Below are 21,870 nucleotides of genomic sequence, written 5' to 3'. Positions count from 1 at the left end.
TAGGGTCTCATTTATTACTGTTGTCAGCTTGTGTTTTTGTGAATAAAAGTACTATTTTCCTGCTGCAATCAGTCACAACACAAGCTGACAGTTTTCACTCTCTCTGATCCCCTAAATAGCAGGCTGCAGCTTCGGACTCTGTGTAAATGAAACAGGAGTGATGAGGAGACAGCAACTACAGAATGGAGAGGTGGCAGGGCTCAGTGGTGGCTATAACTACCTCAATTGGCTCAGATTTTTATTTTTCAGGAGAGGTGGAGCTACGGCTAATAAATACAGAAAGAAAGATTTACTTTTTTTTAACATCTACTGCTATGGGCACAGGATCCCCTGGGAGATTTAATATGTTTTCTTTTTCCTTCTGGTGATGTACAGTATCTTGGGACAGATTTTTGAATGACTTTGTATGTTGTTGATAGTATTTTGAATTTTATTCTTTGGACCAGCAGAAGCTAGTGGTGGGATTGGCAGAGAGGGGTGGTGCACACTGAGTGCTTGGATAAGTTGATGAGTCTGGTAGCAGTATTCACAATAGACTGAAGGGTGAATAGTATGAGTAGAGATAGGCCAAAAAGGGTGGAGCAGGGGCGGACTGACCATTTGGAAACTTGGGCACTGCCCGAGGGCCCGGGGTCAGTAGGGGGCCCCATGAGATGCCCCTGGTACCTTTTTTCATAGACTTTTGTGAGTTTGGGCAAGGACACAGGGGCCCCATGATCTGCTATTGCCCGGGGGCCCCATGAGTTGTCAGTCCGCCCCTGGGGGGGGGGAGGTACAAGAAGTTGAGAAAAGAGATAACAAGGTAGTGATTTAGAAGCTTTGTGATGTCTCTCATGAGTAAGTAATAAAAATAAAAGGCTGAGGAAGGCTGAGGATTGGGAGCATTTCAGTTTGAGGGAGAAACAAGCCAAGGATATGCTATGGGGACCCTGGTGCCTGGGGCATATGGACATTGGTGGAGACTGAAAAGGCTATCCCTGAGGGCGCCCTTAATTATAGGATGGCAGGCGAGAAGCCACAATATGCAGTAGGGCTATGTAGTGTTTTTTAAATGTTTGGAAATGTTTAATAAATTTGGGCTTCAGTATTTTCTGCCATAAAGTTGATAATCTGACTTTATTGGGGCAATTAAGGAACAGGGAAGGAGTGGGACATCCACAACTTATCAGTATCAGAAATAAAATCTGTCCACTGCTGGTGTGAGGAACATGGGGTATACAAGGTGGTGCTTGATCATTAGGAGGTGCCTGAGGGGGAAGGAGGATGAGCACCGCCCTGGGAAAGGAAAGAGAGTGTGGAGGGCTGTGAAAGTCTGAGCTGGATTGAAGGACCATTAGAAGAAAAAATTGGGTGGGGAAACAGTATAAAAAACTTGGGGAAGCAAAGGCACTGTTGGGAGAGGAGCAGGCCAAGAATATGGTATAGTGACTCTAGGGCTTCGTGCATATAGACCTCAGTGGAGTCCAAGAGGGCTTAATTGGGGGCATCTTCAGTTACTGGGGAGCGTGTGAGCTGCCACGATCTGTGGTAGGGCTCTTTTGTGTTTTTAAAATGCTTTGAAATGTTTAACAAACTTGGGTCCCACTGATTTTTGCCATAAAGTCGATGTCTTTATTGAGGAAAGTAGGGAAAAGGGGAGGAGTAGGACATCTAGACCCTATCGGTATCAGAAACAGAACCTGACAATCAAGTTTTGGTCAGGCAGATGCGTATGAAGAGATGAGCAATGTTTATTTAAAACAAACGGTGCTCATTGCCTGCTAGACAAATGAAAAAAAAAAATCTTTTGTTATTTTGCTTCAGTAGGAACCCATCTTATTATATACGTTGTTTTGTCTTTTGGCTGTTTTCCACAGCTCATTTCCTATCCCTTACTGCTTCCTTTCATCTGCCGAGCTGCCTTTCTCTCAAAGTGGAGGCGGTGATGCTATAGGCTGACATATGGCCCTGTTCTCCTTCTACTGGGCTTCCCTCTGGTGCATCATTAGCATGCTCTACTAGGCAGGTCTGCATCACTGAAAGAGAGGAGATCCCGATTCAAAGCACAATGCTGCCTGAAAGGATGAACACGGCTCAACTGTGCACAACTTAGGGTCATACACAGGTAAGGGACATTTATTACATATCTGGCTTTACTGTTATTATTATCCTTCCTAGCCAGGGATGAATAGTTTCCTTCCCACCTTATCTTGCTAATGTGTGCAGACTGTAATGATTTCTCTTTCTCCATTTCTGCTACTATCTAATGAGAGTGAAATCCGATATAGTACAACACTGGTGAAGGTGATGTCAAGGGCACTGTCATCGTCACACCTTGCTAACGATCCCCTCCAAATGACACACCGATAATGTGCCGTGTCGCAGGTTTAAAGGTGACCTTGTTGTCTACAGCAAAACTGTTTTATATTTACTGATGTTTTAATATATTATATCCACATTCTATGCAGACATATAATTATATAATCATGTTATGTTTAATACGATCAAAATAGTCATTGATGTATCTGCTAAATTTTAAAAAAATGTAGCGCTACCCCTGTAGGAGCCGCTGGATGATGCTTGTCCTCTAGTGCTGCCTTGACCCTGTAAACTCCTCAACCCTTCTGATAGGGGCGTATCTGCCATGAGGCAAACAAGGCGTTTGCCTTGGGTGGCCTTTTACAGGGGGGCGGTTCCGCCCCCAGGAAGAAGTGCAATTGAGGGTGTCAGCCGCAAGGTCGCCATTGAGGACGGCTGAGCCGATCCAAGACTCAACCAGGGGCCAGGTTGCAGAAGAGGGCTGAGTGGTGGGTGGATCCAGTGAGTGCTTGAGGACCGGGGCCCACTGTCAGTGTGCACTGGCCTGTGCGGGATGGGTGAGGCCAGGAAGTGCCAGTGGAGGGCCTGTGGAAGAGAAAGAAGAAGGGCAGGGTGGAGGAGCCTCCCCGCTCTTTGTTGCAGATGCTGCCGGAGATCCTGGTGGGAGATGGCTCGTCTACTGATCCTGGCACCATCTGGAGGAGCTGCTGCTGGACAGTTAAGAGCTTGGAGAACTGGTGCTTCCCCACTCCTGTCATGCTGCCCCCACCCAGTCACGCTGCCCCCCGTCACGCTGTCTACCACCCGATCATGTTGAGTTCTCCCTGTCCCGCTGCCCCCATACTTTCCCGCTGCCCCCCACCTGTCCCTCTACCCACCTCCTGTTCCACTGCCCCTACCTGTCCTGCTGCCTCCCTCCTGTCCCACAGCCCCTCCCCCCGTCATGCTATCCCCCCTCACGCTGCCCCCCCTCCTGTCCTGACGTGAAGGGGTGGATCTTAAACAAGAAGAGGTAAGACAAATTTAGATGGGGGGAGGAGCCAGATTCTAGTCTTGCCTAGGGCAGCACAAAACCAAAATACAACGCTAGGTTAAGACCTAGTTAGAGCAATAATTCTCAAAAATAATACACAGCACAGAATTAAAGGGCAATAGACACAATAATTAAAATATAATAATCAAATAGTCAAAGTTAAATTGAATACCTTTTAGAAATGGCTCAAGGTAATTCTTAGGGGTTTACAACTAGTTACAACAATACACACACAGTTTAACAGACTATAATGGTAATAATAATGGATGACTAACACCGCATGAAGGATCTCAGCAAACTGAGTATAACCCAAAGTGCATAAGTGGTGCCTGCTGAGAGTGCAACACTGGTTGTAGAGGGCAAGACACTCAGAACCCTGTCAGCTCCCTCTGAACCACTGATACACTGTAATAGGACCAAATGAACACCCCTTGACAAGTATTTAGTATGAAGGTAGAGTGCCCCTTTACGTAAGTGGTCTAAATTTAAGAATGTGGTTTGGGAATACCAGGTAAAATTCTGGACACTGATTTGAGGAAAACAAACTTTTTATTAACCAGCACTGGTTGAGACTTAGCAAGGGCTTGTGTCTGTAAGCTAAGTGCCTTGAAAAGCATCTCACAGGGTATACATATCAGCAATTACTTCACAATGCATATATTTCCTTTTTCACTTTCTGTATATTCAAAAGACTTTCTAAGCAATTCAGAATATGGCCTTGCTAGATAATGTATCTCCAGCTAAAAATAAGAGTACCGGCTACAGACTGGAACACATTACTTCACAGGATATATAGGAGGGGGGAAGTGAGCTGATGACCTTGCAAACAGAGACTGTTAGAAATGTTAAAGTTTAAAGGGGAACTCTGCAATATTTGAGTGCTGCCACATACCATGCTGCAGGCACAGGCGCAGGCACACAGAATTGGTGGGCCTACATAGAATATATTTTTAAAAACTAATAATAACATTTTATCTGTCGTTTTTCATATATATCCAACAGACTACGATTTAACATAATGATGGTCCTATGTTTATATATTTTCTCATGATTGTTTGTATTCCCGCCAATGTATCCTATCATGTTACAGAGCTGGCCGGAACTACAGTAACATGGCACCGTATTGGCGCGTACATAGGTACATTGTTAGCATTAAGGTGTTTTAAAAAACACCGCACTGGCGCAGAAATATTACTAATGCGCTATTCTGCACGCCAAATATAAACCATGTTATACTACCAGTTGACTGGGACTACAACAAAATGGTGCCGTGCTAATGCGCACGCGCGAATATTGCCGACATCACAATGTTAAATACATCGCGCATGCGCGAAATAGCCGGGAAGATGGCGGATGCGCTAATATGCGTGCCAACTACAGGCTATAAATCAGAACTACTGAGGTGTCTGACTAGCATGCACACTCCCTATGACTACGTGCATTTAGCATGAAACGCGTCAGATAAGAGCTGCGAAGTCCAGACGTCACTCTGCCGAGTCCCATGCGGGCCAGCGGCCATCTTTTACACATCTCATGGTCAGTTATTTTGTTATTATCATGTCTTATTTTTGGATCAATAAATCATCCTTTTAAACGGTACTACACTATCTTGGCATCCTTTCTTGCGACTCGTGTTGAGTCCACCACCCACAGAGCCACCAGGGAAGGTAACTGAGAGGTGCTATATCGGATGATCCAAAGAGAACCCCAGATGGTCAGAGGTGCCCAGAGGGAAGCCTAAAGATGCTAGACAAGTCCTTAAGAGGATTCCATTTGAGATCTTGAGATGGAATATATCTTCTTAATGCATATTTGAATTATGCATCTGGTGAGTGTATAATTTGAATATTTTATCACCAGAAGATACACGAAGGATCACCATTCAATATATAGACTATGGCACTTATCAGTCACCTATATATTTCTATTATTGTGGTTTATCCATTTGATATAATTCATTTCAATGATTTAATGTTTTTACGCTTATATCCATCCTCCAGTATTTTATCTGAGTTTTTAGCGCTGCACCTTTTGTATAATATCAGTTGTTGGAGGTTTTTGGTACCTTTCGGTGTACAGCGGCTTTGTTCTAGCGCTCACTTTCTCTACTCATATCATTGTTTCAGTTCCAGGTTTTGCGTGAAGGAAAAAATGGTAGAATGTGCTGCATTATGCTCATGATGGGATCCATAGTGAATACAACAAGAAAAGACAGGTCATCTCTACACATACTGCTACTGCTCTCTCTGCTTCTGCTCTCTCTATTTCTCTCAAAACGTCTGAAATTGTTAATTATTTACTATTTTTCAGTGAATTCTGGGCATTTGGGAGGGTTTCCTGAGGATATCTTTTAAAAAACGCTTCTAAACGCAAACGCACATAAACCCAGATAAACACGCATAAACGTATGCAAACGCTGCTAAACTGACGTTTTTTAACCTACGTTTTTGAGCAGTCAGTTTCCATCGTTAGAAGAGTTTTCCAAATGTCCTGTGTACATGAGCCCTTGGTAGTAAGCAGGACTATTGTGTAGCAGTGCAAAATGGGAAGGTGGGCCTGTGCAAATAATACATACTGTATATTTGGCTCCCCCATGTATATATACAAACTGTACATAAAAAGAAGATTTACAATGATACATATTGATAAGATTCTTTACATCAAGGTGATATTTTTTACACGTGTATATACAAAAGAAAGCACCCCCTTTCCTTTGAAAGTGGTAACTTGACACAAAGGTTTTCTTGGCAGAAATCTAAGAGAGAAAAAAAGAGAAGAGGGGTCTATACTAAGCAGGGTTCTGTAGATGTGGTCATTAGCAAAGGTAAAGCCAGGTCCTGCCCTGGCTGAAGGCCAGAGAAGCTATGACAAGTGTTGGATTGGCTCGGGGATTCAAGTCAGTTGTTTGGTCCAGACCAGTTCTGATGAAATGGATAGGCAAGTGACCTGAAGCATTCGTATTGTGCGAGTATGACAAGGCAACAAATCATAGGTGGAAGAGATAAAACATGATCCCATGCAGGGGCGGCCTGACCATTTAGAAACTCGGGCACTGCCCGAGGGCCCGGGGTCAGTAGGGGGCCCCATGAGATGCCCCTGGTACCTTTTTCATAGGCTTTTTTGAGTTTGGGCAAGGACACAGGGGCCCCATGATCCCCTATTGCCCGGGGGCCCCATGAGTTGTCAGTCCGCCCCTGATCCCATGAGTAGAAAAGTTGTTCTTTTTGCTCATTCTTCTCTGTTTTGAAAATCTATTTTTCCTTTTAGAGACAGCCTGCCTACCACGCCATCATCAGGGCCCATAACTATGTATGTATGGGTACACCTTCTGAGTACTGTTTGTCACCATTGGACATTGAAGGCACCTTTCTGTAACCAGTAAAGCTGGCCATTCACAAGTAGAATCTTGTAAAACATTTTTAGATTTTCTAATATTAGTGAGGCCAAGCTGGTATTCATCTTTGAACATACTGACAAGAAAATTCGAAGGAGTAGGATGGAAATTTTTTTCTGTAACAAATGAATATCCAACAGTGTATTTAGTTTTCCTTTCAGGAAATTCCATTCATATTGAAAATAAATGTTAAAAACAAATGAAATTTTGAAGCACTTTCAAAGACATTCGTCAAGTCTCAGTTGGCATTACTGAATGTACTGAAGAGGTTTTTCATATGGACATTTGTTATTCTACCAGTTGGGCAGCACAGTAGCTAAATGGTTAGCACTTCCACCTGACAATACTCAGGTCATTGGTTCAAATCCCACCCACAACATCACCTGCCTGGAGTTTGCATGTTCTCCCTGTGCCTGTGTGGGTTTCCTCCAGTTTCCTCCCACACTCCAAAGACATGCTGGTAGGTTAATTGGCTCCTGTCTAAATTGGCCCTAGTATATGTATGTATGAATGTGAGTTAGGAACCTTGGATTGTACACCCCTTGAGGGTTAGGGACTGATGTGAATGTACAATATATATGTAAAGTGCTGTGTAAATTGATGGTGCTATATAAGTACCTGAAATAAATAATACCAGTTGTGGAGATTCACCCTGGGGACGGTTTAGGAGGGGTTTAATTGTAGAAGGCAGGTACCTTTCCTTTAATCCTCATGCACACTTGATGTTTTTACAGCTGCTAGTTTTTGGCTTTTGATGTGTTTTTCTACAGCTAGTAAACCCCCCAGCATGTTATCCTATGTGTCCATGCACACACAGACTGTAAATAAAAATTAGAGAGGAAGCACGCTCCAAAGACAACTATCAGCTGATACACCAAAGGTAATTATCAAATACCTCATAAGATACTAATCAACATGGGGGTGCAGCACTAAATAAATATAATTAAAAAGATAAAAAACATATATTGGCTAAACGTAAATAAAGTGCCCATACAAAGTGACAAAATGCAATATACATATAGTATATAATAAGGTGCCATGCATGTCATGATAAAGATGATATATATATATACGTATATATATCGCACAGCTCTCCTGTTAGAGAGCACGTAACAGTTGAAGAGATATTAGTGACTGATGTACTGATATTCGTGTGCTGATTCTTGCTGTTATATTTTACCTACAATAAACGTGTTTTGGCTGGAAAATACTACACTATGGGCATTCTTCTTTTTGGCTCTGTATGAGCTAATACCACCTTACAGCCCATTCCTGGAGGACGGCAGCTGTGTGGCAGATTACCAGGGAGAAAGGAGATTTCTTGGACCAGACCAGGCTGCTTACTACCTTTAAGGGGGACCTACGGCCAATTATCATATACATTGTGTATTATGATTTGCCATCTGGTGAGTGTGCAATTTAAACAATCCTTTTGACACATCACCTGAGTGAATGTCCGGGAACACACAGATCACCATCTAGAGACTTTCTTGATTACATCAGTCACTAATATCTCTTGAACTGTTACGTGCTTTTTAACAGGAGAGCTGTGTGATATCTCCTAGATTGTAAGCTCGAAAGAGCAGGGCCCTCGATCCCCTCATGTTTTGCATTGTATTGGTATTGTTCTGTCACATGTTCTGTCCCCCTTTGTAAAGTACAGCGCTGAGTGAACTATTGGCGCTTTATAAATACTGTATAATAATAATAACATATATATATCATCTTTATCACATGCACGGCACCATATTATATACTATATGTATATTGCATTTTGTCACTTTGTATGGGCACTTAATTTATGTTTAGCCAATATATGTTTTTTATCTTTTTAATTATATTTATTTAGTGCTGCACCCCCATGTTGATTTGACACATAGACTGTAGTCAACGTTTTTTGGCTGGAAAAAATCCCAGGACTAGTGGGTTTCTAGAGGTGTTTTTTAGCTGTAAAAACACTCTAATGCTGAAAAATGTGGCAAAACGTGCTAAAACGCCGCAAACCGGCATTGTTGGACTTTTTTGACTTTTTTTGACTTTTTGACTACCACTTTTTTGGTAAAAGAATGCTAAAAATGCAAACGTGGCAAAACGCTGCTTTTCGGTCATGTTGGAAAATTTGCGGCCAATTTTGACGATTCGCCCGATTGTTCCCGGCAATGATGGGCAAATCGGCCGATCGTTTTACCGATAAAAAATCCGCGCATGAGCCGTGACCTGCAAGGGACAGAAGTTATGGGGTGAACTTTATGATTTAGTCGGCCGATTCTTTTTTTACTGTTGGTAGTAACGTCGGCCGAATGAACGACCGATTTTTAGCTTTTTTTCTTTTCGAAAAATCTGCCGATGTTTGACCCGCCTATGGCCTGCATAAGACCTGTTTATTAACTAGCTGAACAGACGGGCTGGTGAATGGCATTTTTGCTGTCTGCAGTGAGGAGACCTGGATGCATAGCCTGCTGGTTGAGCTTGCCTCTAATGCCGGCCATAGACAGTTCGAAAATCGGCCGATTCTTCAGCCGAAAAAAAAATAGGCCGATTTTCGCACTGTTAGTGGGTTAATTGGTCGGCCGATTTTGGGGTTTTTTGCACTTCGAGACTATTGCTCATGTTGGAAAATTTGCGGCCGATTTGGACGATCGGACGATTTTCCCAGCAATGATGGCCAAATCGGCCGATTGTTGTAACGATAAAAAATCTGCGCATGAGCCGTGACCTGCAAGAGATAGAAGTTATGGGGTGAACTTTATGATTTATTTATTTATTTACTATATGATTTTTTTAACCACATGCCGCCAAGCCACTGTATAAATACGGCGGCAGGGCGGCACGGCTGGCAAAAGCACGTTTTAAAACGTGTGTTTTGTAAACAGGTAGGGGCGAGGCGCGCTGCCGCCCTACCTGTCCCGCCGATCACAGCCACGGATGTCAGTCGCCGGGTCACAGCCGGTCGTTACCGGCTGTGTCCTGGCAATCACTGACAGAGAGCACAGCTGCAGTAGCTGTGCTTTCTGTCAGTTCCCTGACAGCTCCAGGACACGCTGATCGGGACAGAAGAGTTTCTCTCTCCCGATCAGCAGTGTTCCCTGCAGTACACACCCCCGCCCCCTAGTAAAACACTCCCCTCACACAGTTAACCCTTTCCCTGAAAAATAAACTTAATCCCTTCCTCCCCAGTGCCATTAGTACAGTGTCAGTGTTTTTTTTTTTGCACTGATCACTGTATTGGTGTCACTGGGGATGTCAGTGACCCCAAGTCAGTACCCCCCAATGTCAGAATGTCCGCCGCAGTCCCGCCATAAGTCCCTGATCGCCTCCATAAGTCGCTGATCGCCGCCATTATTAGTATAAAAAAAACTAAAAATCCCAGTATCTTTCCCATCATTTGTAAACGCTATAACTTTCACGTAAACCAATTAATTTACACGTATTGGGTTTTTTTTTTAGCAAAGACATGTCGCAGAATGCATTTTGGCAGAAATTTGACTAAATTTGATTTTTAAATTTTTTTTTACTGGACATGTTTTATAGCAAAAAGTCCAAAATACTGTTTTTTTCCTCAAAATTGTCAGCCTTTTTTTTTTATAGTGCAAAAAATAAAAAGCGCACAGGTGATCAAATACCACCGAAAGAAAGCTCAATTTGTTGGAAAAAAAAGGATGTAAATTTCATTTATGTACAGTATGGCATGACCGCGCAATTGTCCGTTAAACTAGTGCAGCGCTGTATAGCAAAAAAATGGTGTAAATTGCAGTATCTATACCATAGTTTGTAGACGCTATAACTTTCACACAAAGCAATCAATATACACTTATTGGGATTTTTTTTACCAAAAACATGGAGCAGAATACATTTTGGCCTAAATTTATTACCAACTTTGAGTTTACTATATATTTTTTATAGCTGAAAGTAAAAAATATTGTTTTTCTTCAAAATATTTGGCCTTTTTTTGTTTATAGCGTGAAAAATAAAAAGCGCACAGGTGATCAAATACCACCGAAAGAAAGCTCTATTTGTGTGAAAAAAAGGACGTAAATTTCGTTTGGGTGCAGCATTGCATGACCGCGCAATTATCAGTTGAATTAGTGCAGCGCCGAGTAGCAAAAAGAGGCCTGGTCATTAAGGGGGGTAAATCCTTTGGAGGTCAAGTGGTTAAATCGTTGGTGGTAACGTCGGCTGAACGAACAACTGATTTTTCATTTATCGTTCGAAAAATTGGCCGATGTTCGACCCGTCTATGGCCTGCATAATGGGGACTTTGAAATACTGTGCGTGCTGTGGCTGGAACACTGAAAGTTATTCATATAAAACTGTTGAACTGATGGGAAGATTTACCTGTCTTTCTTGAGCTGAATCTGAAGTCAAAACCTGTCACTTCTGTTTGCTGATAAATAAAGCGGATTTTAAACTGACTGAACTGTCTGTCCAGAGCCTGTTTACCCCTCGGATCCTGACAGTGTATGGCCAGACTGGGCTGGACAATTATCTTGATCATTAAGCTAATGTACCCCTATTGTTACCATGATTGTAACAATAGTAAGCCAGCTGATTCAGTTCTTCAATATTACCACCACACTTCATTTTAATTAATTATTCAGACCATAGTGCTTTAGTGCGGTGCGTTTCAGAACAAAATAAATCTGGCATGCTGTCTGCTGACCAGTAAGCGCACTACCTATAAGGAAGGATAGCCGCATAAGTTGAATATGAATATAGTCAAGCTGAAATGCATTTTAAGGGATACAACTGCAAATAATAGGCAGGTACACATCCTCTGCCTTACAAAAAGCATGCAGAAAATGCAGGAAAATACATTCAAATATTTACTTCAAAGTGCGTTACAATGCAGAAAAAAAGATCAAATAACGTGAAAATAGACAAATGGACCCTAACTATACGCATAATTATACATACACAAAAATTGGTGCAGCACTGAAGAAATTAATATATTTATTTATTTCAGGTACTTATATAGCGCTGTCAATTTATGCTGCGCTTTACATATATATTGTACATTCACATCAGTCCCTAACCCTCAAGGGGTGTACAATCTAAGGTCCCTAATTCACATTCATACATACACATACTAGGGCCAATTTAGACAGGAGCCAATTAACCTACCAGCATGTCTTTGGAATGTGGCAGGAAACCGGAGTACCCAGAGGAAACCCACGCAAGCAGAGGGAGAACATGCAAACTCCATGCAGGAGGCGCCATAGTCAGGAGTTTGCATGTTCTCCCTGTACTTGCGTGGGTTTCCTCCGGGTACACCGGTATATATGAAAGTGCACTAATAAAAATATGACATTATTAAACACAAGTGATAACATGGGAGTGAATCGCTACACTCCCATGCAGTTATTATTATTATTATACAGTATTTATATAGCGCCAACAGTTCGCTCAGCGCTGCACATTACAATGGGGGACAATACATGAGACAGTACAATAACAATACAATGCAAAACATGAGGGGTTCGAGGGCCCTGCTCCTTGGAGCTTACAATCTAGGAGGGAGGGGATAGTGGTACAGGAGGAGATAGCTGTGGGGGATGGAGTGGTAGGAAGAGTGTAGGAGGGCGGCAGTTAGCAAAGGGTGGGGTAGGCTTCCCTGAACAGATGGGTTTTTAGAGTGCGCCTAAAGGAGAGGAGAGTGGGTGATAGTCTGATGGATTGGGGTAGGGAGTTCCAGAGGATGGGTGATGCCCTGGAGAAGTCCTGGAGGCAGGCATGGGAGGAGGAGATCAGGGAACTAGAGAGAAGAAGGTCTTGTGATGAGCGGAGAGTGCGTTTTGGGTGGTATTTGGATATTAGGTCGGTGATGTAGTTTGGGGCAGAATTATGGACAGCTTTGTACGTCAGTGTTAGGATTTTGAATTTGATCCGATGGGCAATCGGAAGCCAGTGAAGGGATTGGCAGAGGGGGGTGGCAGAAACGGAGCGGTTGGTAAGGTGGATGAGTCTCTCCGCCGTATTCAGGATCGACTGAAGCGGGGATAGCCAGTGGCGAGGCAGGCCAGTGAGGAGGGAGTTGCAGTAGTCGAGTCGTGATATGATGAGGGAGTGGATGAGCTGCTTAGTAGTTTCAGGGGTTAGTATTTTGGCGATGTTGCGGAGGTGGAGTCTGCATGAGTTTGTTAGCGATTGGACTTGGGGCTTGTGTTTAATAATATCATATTTTTATTAGTGCACTTTTGTATATTAATTCCTTCAGCGCTGCACCAATTTTTGTGTATGTTTTATATAAGGTTTTTGGGTTCCTTTCTAGTGCATATGATGCTGACCACATCAGAATCTTGAGCGCTCGCTGATCTTTCAACATTTAGCATATGCATAATTATAGTTACTTTCATAGTAGGGCTCTGAAATGAAATAGACACCCTAACATTATTTTACTTGAATTAAAAAAACGAACCTTTTTCAGTAAGATATATAGCTAAAATTAGGTATAATCCACTAGCTGCCACTGCACATATAGCTGAGTGAAAATGGGCCAGTTGCTCAGCAGTGCATGAAGTACATACAGTATAATTCAAAAGATAAAGCGGCACTCATGGGCTTGAAAGGTGAACAAACAGTGATGAAGTTTTATATTGAGGTTTCTATGAGGCACAAGCTTGTCCTATTCTTGTCCTAAGGGAGATGAGCTTGTGCTTCATCAAAATGTCAAAATAAAACTTCATCCTTACGTGTTCACCTTTCAAGCCCCATGAGTACCACCTTATCTTTTCGATTATAGCTGTGCGGTGAGACAGTATAAGTTTTGGATGGGGGTAAAGGGATCATCCAAAGCCTAGACGTTGGGGTTTCAGCTATGTTTTATGGGAGGATTTGTTTAGCTGATGTATTTCTTTAGTTGGGGGAGTGCTTTTTCTGTGCTGTAAAGGCTGTAATTAACCACAATGCTGTTACGTAGAAGAAATTGTATAAATAATTTATTAGGATTATGGAGTGCTTATTGAAGCCCTTTTAGCTCTTTAGGTGGCATACAATGTGGTAGACATCTGCAATTAAACTTGTCCATCAAAGCAGCTTTAATTGGAGCTACTACTGAAGCATCTTACAGCAATAATATGGGGTGGTCCCTCTCTCTCATCATCCACCCAGTGAAGGATGACTTTCACATTTCACCTACTGCAATGGCGCTAATAAAATCGAGCATACTAATCAATCCAGTAGATTGGGCGATACATCAGCCCGAAGATATTTAATCCCGTGATGTGCAATAGGCCTGTCAGGCCCCAGTCACTGAATGTGTTGGCAAGGCTGGGAACAAAGTGTGTGTGTGTGTGTGTGTGTGGGGGGGGGGGGTGGCAGAAGGGGCACTCTGTTCTCCTATTGCCTCATTGACTGGAGTGACTGCAGCATCACTCCTGTCAGAAGGAGCAGGAGCCTGATAGCCCCTGTAGAAAGGATTTTGCTCCTTCTAATAGCAGCCTACTGGAAGCAGAAGAGAATGGGCACCTGGTGAGAACACACCTTTTTCCTTGCGCCACGCAACTGGGAAGATTCACCTCCTTCCTGTCTCCCTTTGTCATGTGACATATCACATGATCAGAGATTGGAAGAGGGAGAAGCTGCCTTCATTCCCTGCAGGCATTGCGCTGAGAAGGAGGTCTTAACTGAGTGAGTACATTGGGGGAGGAAAACTTATCCCTAGACCTCCCCTCTTCTCTTCTCTTCTCTTCAGAACCTCCCAAGAGCCTCTTATCCTCCTCCCTCTCTTAGAGTCCTTCAGCCTTCTTTCCTCTGTTAGAGCTCCCTCATATCCTTTAAGTTCCATGCACCCCACGAAGAGAGGAGGACAGCTCAGCCCTAGAGCCCCCTTTCTTCATCCCACTGACAAAGATGCCAAATCAATCCTCCTCGGACTGACACCACCAATGCAGGGACATTTTTTCCTTCCAGTGACATCTTGGACGGAGGGGCATTTTTTTTCCTTCCAGTGACACCACTGACACAGGAACATTTTTTCCTTCCAATGGCACCACAGATGCAGGGACATGTTTTTCCTTCCAGTTACACCACCAATACAAGGTTATTTTTTCGTCCAGTGACACCACCAATGCAGAGACATTTTTTTCCTTTACCACTATATTTGTGCACTGATTTCAAACTCTTCAGTTTGCTGAGGTGTGCCATTACCATTGTCACTATTTCAGCACATGCCACAAATGTCACGTTAATTTTGGTGCTGCATGCATCACTATCATCACCATCCCCCACTCCATGAGTTTGCCATCTTCACTGTGGGCATTGGACCCACTCTGAGTTTTCTTCCTAACTAAACCCCAATACATGCAAAAATAAAGGAACATGATTGCACTGTGAACATGAAAATTGGAGAGTAAATCTTTCCTTTACACAGGGCAGAAGGAATTCTGAGACAACTTAGATGTTCCAAAGCAGTCTGACTTAGGTGTGGGCAGCACTGCAAAGAAAACACTAACAGTCCTACAAAAAATAGATGGCTAGAGATGCTTGAGGGACCTAATGCCCAAATCCGGCATCAGCGGAGGGACATCCTTGCAAAGCACCTTGTCTTAAGTTGATAAGGACAAGGGCCTTTTCCCCAGAACCCTGGCCTGGTGGTTGTGGGGGTCTATGGATGGGGGCTAATTGGTATCTGGAAACCCCTTCAAAATTGGGGGGGGGGCAAGATATCTGGCCGTTTCTACATGAATGAGAAAGGGGTACAGATTAAAAAATGTAAAGTGAATAGATACACCTTAAGAAAGGTGGGGGAATGAGTAGAGGTGCTATTGGAGGTTATCTGGGGGCCCCTTTTCATAAGTACTCCCTTCTCCTCCACACTCCCAACCACCAGGCCAGGATGGGGAAGAAGTCAAGTAAAATAGGTTTACATTTCTCTAAGGAGAAATTGCATCTATTCTCCTAGGACTCTAGCAAGAAATAGAAGCATGATGGGAGTGGAAGGTTTTACCTAGCCTACTTTTTTGTTTGCCAATGCCCAACTATCCTATTGGGAGCAGTATCATCTGTCCTTTAATGAACGAATAAACCAGTATTAAACTCGATCTTTCTCCATCTGGTTTGCTCTCACCGGCCGCATGAATGGCTAGGCCACGGTTACAACACTTCCATGCATGTGCACGGGAGTCACATCATCATGGCACGATGCAGTGCAGTAAATGCACACTGAACTGCACATGTGCGGCTCACTGTATGTTACAACTGACAGGCAGGGGGAAGCATAAGTGCCCATCAATGCTCATCAGTGCTCATGAGTGCAGCTTATCAGTGCCGACTGATAGTCCCTTCTGTCATAAAACCCTATCTGTCAGTAATTTTTTTTTAAATGAGAGTTTAATACCACTTCAAGAAAAGGAAGAATAAGAACCCTGTCAGGTTTATATTGCTTTTAGAAGAGTAAGTGGGAGGTGCTGGATCCAAACTAAAGTTCAGTCATGGCCTGGACTGAGCGAAGCTAAGGGGAGGGCCAGCATGACTGGGGCTTGCAGACGAGGCGGAGTTTGGATTTGGGTGGGAGGATATTCAGTAGGTAGGGGCAGGGGTGGACTGACCATTTGGAAACTCGGGCACTGCCCGAGGGCCCGGGGTCAGTAGGGGGCCCCATGAGATGCCCCTGGTACCTTTTTCATAGGCTTTTTTGAGTTTGGGAAGAGACACAGGGGCCCCATGATCCCCTATTGCCCGGGGGCCCCATGAGTTGTCAGTCCACCCCTGGGTAGGGGTGGTTACTCACCTGATTGGAATATTCAAGTTTGAGGGTGGTCTTTCCAGGATGAGGAGAGGGGTTGGGACTTGTCGGGTATCAGTCGGAGCTTGTGCCAGCACAGGTGAGGTTTCTTCCGCCCTCCCTGGACATGTTTCGTTGTTTCATTGTTTTGTTTTGCTGTTTTTGTTTTTTTTGCTATTGGTCTTGTCCTTTGTGTTGTCCTGTTGTTTGGTTTTGTGCGGGTTCCTTGATTTTGTTTTCTTTCCTTGATCGGCATTTTGTGTCCTGCGGTGTTTTGTCATGGCAGCTGGTAGGGGTCACTGGGTCTTTGAAGGCGGTCCTGGAGTGACAATTTGGTGGATTATGGGTTGGGTCCATCATACGCATGGGTGTTCCTTCCTAATTCTAAGGTTACATTAGTAAGTTGGTAGTTAATGGGCTGTATCTGGGACTACGTAGCTGTAGTCTTGTCCCCGAGGTGGTGTAGTAGCGGCTGGGGGCCTTTTCATTGGGTGTCAGATACAGCCAAGTTATTGATGTGAGTAACAGTGCCTTCGAAGACCTTGGACCCGGTTGGGATCAATACTGTCAGTTATTGTTTGATTGTACTGTATGAAGTGTAAGAGTTATGTTAAATAAATGGGCTGCTATGGCTATTTTTACACCAAAAGGAGAGTTGCGTGGTTATTTCAGGTGGGAGAAGGTTGAGGGGGTGGTTGTTTTATTGGTTAGGGGGTAAGTATTAGCATTGATATTCTGCATGTCCCTCAGTCACGTTTAGTACCCATAATCTATACCAGCTTCTGCACTGACGTAGTGCCCCCCCCCCCCCCGGAGGACTTGAAAACTGCAAACTGACCGCTGAAAAAAATATTACTAATTGGTTTGAAATGAATCAGTATCAGTGTATGAAGTCGTGGTAACAGCTGTGACTAAGGAAGACCTATGACTAAGTATGATATTATTATCTTTACATTCCTACTTCCATTGATTATTTACAGTAAGGGTTCTTTCACACCATACTGCACATACAAACTGAGCACAACACATTGAAAAAGCATGCGTGCTGATGTGCATTTAACATGCAATTTAACCATTTCAATACTGGGCACTTTCCCCTCCTTCCTTCCATGCTTATTTTCAGCTTTCAGCACTGTCATATTTTGAATGACAATTGCGCATTCATGGAACTCTGTACCCACATTAAATTTTAATAATTTTTTGGGGGACAGATAGAGCTTTCTTTTGGTGGTAATTAATCACCACTGGATTTTAATTTTTTTTGCGAAACAAATGAAAAAACCCTTTTCTTCATTTCTTTTATAAAATTTAGCAAATAAGTAATTTTTCATTGATGAGCGTTGATGAGGCTGCACTTATGGGCACTGATAGGCTGCATTTATGAGGCTTCGCTGATGGGTACTAATGAGGCTACATTGATGGGAACCGGTAGGCAGCACTGAGGGGCACTGATAGGCTTCACTGATGGGTACTAATGAGGCTACACTGATGGGAACCGGTAGGCAGCACTGATGGGCACTGATAGGCTGCACTAATGGGCACTGACTGGCACTGATAAGCAGCACTGATGAGCACTGCTGGGGCTGCACTGATAATCAGGGCAATGATAACCAGTGCCCTGATTATCAGTGTAAACAAATCACTGATGGCCTTGCCAGGTATTGGTTGTCTTTTCCTCACACAGACACAGTATGTGAAGAAAGACTGCCAGTAACTGGCAAGTCTGTTTACAAGTGATCAGCTGTGATTGGACACAGTTGATCACATGGTAAAGGGCTACTCTGATTGGGCCTTTACTGCTATCTGTGATCAGCTGTGTCCAAAGGACACAGTGGTCACAAGGTGCACCCGATGCGTGCCCCAGGGGGCGCACAGGTGCGTTTTCTGGGAGGACATCTATAGACACTCTCCTAGATCGAGAGAACCATGCTGTTAATGAGAATTGTGTTGTGTTGCATTGAGTTGGCAAATCATTCATTGTGAATGGACAGAGCCCTGCAGGGTCAAGCAACTAACAACACTTTATTTTTTTATATCTTTACTTTATTTTGCATTGCGTTGCAATTACCTGCATTCATGTGCATTGCATTAAAATGCAGACAGGTTGCATTTTAACACAAAGTACTGCAAGATACCTGTATGCAATACTGTGGTGTGAACAAGGCACATAAAAAACCATTGTTCTCCATGGGCCTTTGTAGTGATCTGTGTTCATCCAAAAACAGAGGCCACTGCACATGGTGTGAACGAATCCTAGGAGCTAACTCCACCCATACTTAGGGTGTAACATGAAACATGTTCAAACTCCACAGCTCCCCAACCCTGCCCCCCAACAGAATAAGGGGGGTTGTCTTCCCACCACCCCAGTAAAATTTGAATTTGGAGCAGCATGGGGACTACAGTATAATTGACATTACCTCACTTGTAGTCCATCAACATTTTCTCTATCCTTATAACTGTAGGTCTGTATATAAGAAGGTTGCTTATGATAGACTTGATAGATGCTGTCTCGGATGGGAAGGTTAAGGCTAATGTTATTTCCTGGGTTTTCTTTGGCGGGCTTTTTTGGGTCCAACCCTCTGGTCCTGTGCCTAAAAAAAAAATTAAAAAAGAACAGTGGTCCGGAGCCTAGGGTCGATGGAGGTTTCTGAGTTCTGTACTGAAGAATTCCGGAGTTCCTGGGATCCTTGGCCTGTGAGCTGCATGTCACCACCGATGCCAGAGTCTGAGGTTGCTTACCATCTGAAGCCTTGCACTATGTTGGGTGACTGCTCAAACCTGTAGTCCACTAGGAAGATACCAGCTGCTGGATTCTGCCAACCATGGACTATGCCACAAATGGACTCTACCTATGCAGGTGCCCTGGGGCAACACACATGGCAAAGATATGAATGAGGGATGTAGAGAAAGAACCGTATGGTAATGTAGCTGGGAGTGAGGCAGTAAGTTCACATCAGGACAGGCTGGGAGATTCTACAGGTCAGGGCTTCTTGAGCCCTCCCACCTTTCCAGAAACTCAAGAACTTTCTGGAACAAGAAGGGAGGAGGCCCAAATCTGCATGTTTGAGGGACCTTGGCCAATTCCCTAGTGGGAGGCTGGACATAGTGACCAGGGCTACCCTCAAATATGACAGAGCGTGGGGAGAGAGGGGAGTCGGGTAGAATATGGATTGAGAGAAGGCTGGAGTGTGGAGCCTGGGAGAGGGCACCAGGAAGGGGACCTACAGGCTGGTTGCTGGACAGGAGATCTCCACTGACTCAAGTCATCTGGGGAGAATGTCATGAGCAGCGAAAGGCCTGAAAGCAGCTACCAACCCACCATGCTAACGGGACAGGACAGTGTGAGTACTCCTACACCCCCTGGGCCGGGTAAGGGGGGAGGGTGGTCAGGTGCAACACCCAACTAGTCTTCACCTGAGACTACTTAACTGCAAGCTCTTGGGACCCCCTTGCTCAGGGATACCCTCAACACAGTTGGTTGAAGAGGAGGATTCATCTGGGGTCTGAGGAGGTACACTGAGAACCGGACAATGCTTTGTCTTTGCCCGTTCAACCTTTTTGCACATAGTTGCTAAGAAGTTTGTCCTCGAGTTCTACAGTTCCTTGGGCATCCCATATACCACTAGATCCCATCCAAGTTGTTCACTCCTTAATACAAACAACTAAAAAAGCAGCTCAAGGACTGTTTACTGACTCTGAGAGTACAAGTGTGGAAAATGCGTGTTGCCTAGCTGCGCAGGGCTAAGGGGGACCCACTCATATCCAGCAGCCCTGGGTAGTGCTACAAAAGTAAATGCACAATTTTGCTTTTTGAAATATGTCTGCATTCATTTTATATATACAGGTGGAATTCTCCTTCTCTTAGTTCTGCAATTTGGGTATCATGGTGATACATCCCATAATAGTAGCAGAGTTGATCTTTGTTCTGCTGCTTGCAAACGTCTCCCCACAAGAGCTACATGTCCACATGTACAGTTGGAAAGCTGAGTAGATACCAGAGAGAAAAACCACATAGAACAATTAAGTGAACATTCTCCTTTCATGGTAGAATTTGTTTTTCGTTTAGCTTACTTGATTTTAATGTCATAATTAGCCCCAGAGATGAGAAATGAGTTTCAGCCTAAAATAACTAATTCTGTTTCTACATTTTTTTTGTATAAAAATATGTAGCCTTCCTATGCAAATAGGCCTGTCTATGACACCAATATCTAAATAAATGTTTTTCTGTGCTGTTCTAAGGTTTTTCATTGATTTAAAATGGAAAATACAGCATTTGGCCATTAGATGGTGCTAAGTATCATAGGAAATTCTTATGTACTTAGCGCCATCTAATGGCCAAATGCTGTATTTTCCATTTTAAATCAATGAAAAACCTTCGAACAGCATAGAAAATGAAGTCCAGGAAGGAGCCTAAAAACATTAGTTTGGTTGTGCCACTTGCACAGAAAAAATGTACATACACTTCCACTGAGAGAATTATTATACTAATTTCAGGTAAATAATGGGTTTTCCAGTTAAAATGCATGTTTGTTTTGAAGCGTGGGAATGGATTAGAACCTCCATATTTATTACTGCTATGCAATGCAGAGTTATAGAGAAATATCCATTATTTCCTGTCTTGTTGAAAACAATTTTTCCAGACAGGAAGAGTGGATTCACATTGTCTCGCAGCAGTTAAAGTGAGTTTATCTGCATTTTTCACATGGCTTAAGGTACTCTCCCATAGACTTCTATTAGATTGTGCATTTTCATGAAAGCACATCAAAACCCTGCATGCGTTTCATCTTTGATGCGCTTTCAGAAGAAACACAGGGGTTGATTTACTAACACTGTAGAGTGCAAAATCTGCTGCAGCTGTGCATGGCAGCCAATCAGCTTCCAACTTCAGCTTGTTCAGTTAAAGTGGAGCTCCACCCAAAAGGGGAAGTTCCTCTTTAGGGCCTCATTCCCCACTCACCATTAAGGATTGGCACCTATGGAGAGCGGGCACCTGATTTTCACAGGTACCCGCTCCCACGTCTGCTGCAACTGCCTAGGTGATCGGAAGCAGAAGTTGTCCTCCCTCCCTGTAGTCTTTTGGGACACAAGTGACAGGTCCCAAAAGACTACAGAACCATTCACAAAGCGTAGCGCTTCTTGCACATGCACAATGGGCACCTGGCTGTGAAGCCGCAAGCTGTATACTAAAGATGCCAGGGAGAATGTCACCAGCACACCGAGGATCACTAATATGGGTCGAAAACGATCACACAGATACAACAAGGCAACGATTTGGAGTCTCGCAGGATCCCTCCATCAGGCGTGTGTCGTCACATGCCAGATGAAGGGGTTCTGCAAGACTCCGAAACGTTGACTTGCTGTAACTGTGATCCTCCATTAAAACCTTTGCACCCATATTAGTGATCCTCGGTGTGCTGGTGACAT

At 43.7% G+C, this 21,870-nt stretch overlaps 1 protein-coding gene across 1 annotated transcript in view; it reads left to right on the top strand.

Moving 5' to 3' along the window:
* Positions 1-1,871: 1,871 nt before the first annotated feature.
* The window catches only part of SV2B (synaptic vesicle glycoprotein 2B), a 235,920-nt gene continuing 215,921 nt past the window's right edge, over positions 1,872-21,870 (top strand). Inside the window, exon 1 of the mRNA XM_089687653.1 lies at positions 1,872-2,104. The gene's annotated coding sequence lies outside the window, so the exon portion shown is untranslated. The remainder of the gene's footprint in view (positions 2,105-21,870) is intronic.

This window comes from Staurois parvus, unplaced genomic scaffold (assembly GCF_062004578.1).
Source record: "Staurois parvus isolate SC_StPar_1 unplaced genomic scaffold, SC_StPar_1.0 ptg000432l, whole genome shotgun sequence".
NCBI classification, from domain to species: Eukaryota; Metazoa; Chordata; class Amphibia; order Anura; family Ranidae; genus Staurois; species Staurois parvus.
Note: the sequence above shows the minus strand (reverse complement) of the source record. Positions and strands in the feature narration are given on the sequence as shown.